General features: G+C 29.7%; 1 protein-coding gene and 1 long non-coding RNA gene across 2 annotated transcripts in view; both read right to left on the bottom strand.

Annotated features, from left to right (window-relative positions):
• Positions 1 to 2,980, bottom strand: part of LOC143080626 (plexin-A2-like) — a 137,934-nt gene that overhangs the window by 29,835 nt on the left and 105,119 nt on the right. The window lies entirely within an intron of this gene.
• Positions 42 to 2,495, bottom strand: LOC143080668 (uncharacterized). The gene is made up of 3 exons (XR_012979768.1): positions 2,384 to 2,495; positions 1,254 to 1,408; positions 42 to 213 (listed from the first exon to the last, which is right to left on the bottom strand). It is a non-coding gene; the product is annotated as an uncharacterized LOC143080668 (long non-coding RNA).

The raw sequence follows: 2,980 nt of genomic DNA, 5'->3' as shown, positions 1-2,980 counted from the left end.
CGTGTATTTTAAATTAACGAATACCAACCTCTCTATAATGTCTCATTCGAAATATCAATTGTTGGATCCGGTAAATACTGAAATGATCTTGTCAGTTGTAATGTTGTATAAGTATCTATAACAACCACCAGCTTTGTCAAGTTACGAGGTTCATTTGATTTACCAGTTTTGCACATTATTTTCGAATCATTTATATTTACACTATCAAGAATGCTGAAACAACGTGAAAACGCATTTCAAAAATGTTTTCAAACAACAATACAAAATAATTATATATAACAAACCGTTTGTCTCTGTATTTCATTAATATGTCTCGCAATTGTTATAACAACTGTTTTGGAATTCAACAGGACTGAAGTTATTTTAGATTAATCTCTCGTGTTAACAGAATTATGGTGGAGAGGAACGTATACAACTTGTATGTTTATATTTCATTTGACCTATTTACTGTTGTTTTACAGTTTAAATACATTTTGACTTTGACTATCGTCAGTACTATCGTCAGTACTATCGTCAAGATAATAGAAGTTAGTCCAGGTTAAAATTTCGCTTTAACTCTAAATTCGTTATTGAATTATTTGTCATATGAACTTTATTACTACATGTAGGTCAATGGAAATATGTGTTAGAATGTCGGCACAACCTAATGTTCCTATCGATTATTTTTTAAATTCTGAATTACTCATAGCTTCAGTTTTGTGTGATCGCGTGCGTGGTTTTTGTTGTTGTTATAAATCTTATTCATTTGGTGATTTCTTGTATTATCATCTGGATTTTGACCACCCCATTCAACTTGTATATTTCGGCATATACTCTCACTAAAATTTATACTCTTGGGAAAAACATTTTTTTTTATGTTCGTTTAGTATGGTTCAGCTGAAAATTTCGGCAATCGAATAACTCGGTTTTGGTTTGTGACCCGGATTTGTTGTTTTCTATCGATTTATGAGTTTGAACATCGGTATACTACTGTTGCCTTTATTTCTGAGTAACAAAATGTTATATAAAATGACAGATGATGAAATGAACATATGCTAAAAAAGTCGACTTGAATTGAGGAATGCTCATAATCAAATCATATGACTTTTGGGGCCCTTTATAGCTTGTTGTTGGGTGTGAGCCAATGCTCCATGTTGAAGGCCGAACCTTGACCTATAATGGTTTAGTTTTATGAAATGTTACTTGGATGGAGAGATGTCACATCGGCACTCATACCACATCTTTCTATATCTATATAATCAATTTCAAATAACCTGCATTCTATGCATCGGACGCTACTTTCATCACAGAATTCTATACTGTATCGGTCTGGTCCTTCAAACGTGATATTTTTGCCTGATATGGTAATGGTTGTATTTCCAGCTAAAATTCCCTTATTAGGATAAAAGTTCTGGATGTCACCTGGATTCTGAAATATCAATGGCGATTTAACTCTAGGAATCACTATAGGGAAAACAAAGTCTTGTAGCATTAATTATTTATTTGAATATATCTGACAGTTCAAATATGATTTTCATAGAATTGTTCAGTGAAAGAACAATACTTTGTGAATTAGATATAGATATGTTCAAATTTGTTATGCACACAATAGAATGTTTCGTATCATTTAACTTTGCTGTGTCATACAAAGGTAAATATTGATATAAGAGTGCATAATAGTTTATGAAAGCCATCCTTCCACATAAATGCAAATACATATTACTAATTTGCTGTCAATTAAATGTAAGAAAATAAATTTTGAAATTTAGTAGTAATAGACTGCATATGTTTATACTAAATACATTGTAAATCATATTAATCCACAAAATTTTGCAACATATAACATGTATAATAAGGAAACAAAATGACTAGCAACCACGTACAAGCAGTAAATAAAAAAATAAAATTATTGAAACAGTCATTTGAACAGATAAATAAACATCAAACATTACAGCTTGTGAACTAATGATTTAAATGTTTTCTTTCCTTTAGTGGGAGAAGTTACAAATCTATAATTCAGTCAGAAGATTAATATTCCGTTTGTATTTTAAGCATCTCTGTAAGCATATCACCATACTTTTGGTGCAATTATTAGTATGATCAATTTTAAATTAACATAAGGTGTCAAAATTTGCATATTAACAACGAACAACAAATATAACGCGAAGTATTCAATAGTCTATTCAAAATGTTACATATTGCATATTTTCGGGATTGTGAATATCTACAGAAACTATGACTATGCTACAAAGAATTTAGAGCAGCATACTAATAATTATTATTTTAAATTGATGATCAACATATCTCAATGCAGTTTTATTTTGACAAGAAATGTCGAAAATTTACAAAATTAACTTCCGTATACTTTGTCAATTTAATAAATGTTTGCATCCAATATATTTACCTTGTATGTAAAATATTTATTTTTCGTTATAGGGCTTGGACAACCTTTAAATGACATTTTTATTGTTCCATTATTCGGTTCTAAAACTTCTCCAGTTACACAACTGAACCTGCTAAAAAATATGAATATTGATTGAATAACACTGTTACACAATAAAAGACATTCCTTTGTATTATAACGAATTCAATCTTACTTTTGGTTAAACTATATATTTATAGAGTAATAAAGTACACTGTATACCGATATTCATCTAATTCTAAATTGTATTAAGTTTTATTGCATTCTCTAAATCCGTTTTTTTTCTGTTTTGCATCTCGGATTTGTTCCTGCGGTATCTGTTATCTGCACTTTTTTGTGTCTTGTGTGGTTTAGAGTGTAAACCTATACACTCTTTAAGTGAGATTAAAAAAGAAATATATAGGTGGTTCAGAAACCATTACGTTTTGTCAATTAGAGAACACTCTTACGTTTCTTGAATATATTTGAAACAAAGGAAAAGTGTTAATATATACATCAAAGGGACACCAAATCATTGACAAAAATAGCCAAATTATATTCTTGATGTCGGTATCATATTCCAAACTATTGCACTAATAT

This window comes from Mytilus galloprovincialis, chromosome 1 (genome assembly GCF_965363235.1).
Source record: "Mytilus galloprovincialis chromosome 1, xbMytGall1.hap1.1, whole genome shotgun sequence".
Classification (NCBI taxonomy): Eukaryota; Metazoa; Mollusca; class Bivalvia; order Mytilida; family Mytilidae; genus Mytilus; species Mytilus galloprovincialis.
The sequence above is the reverse complement of the archived record's forward strand: the minus strand, read 5'-3'. Positions and strand labels throughout refer to the sequence as shown.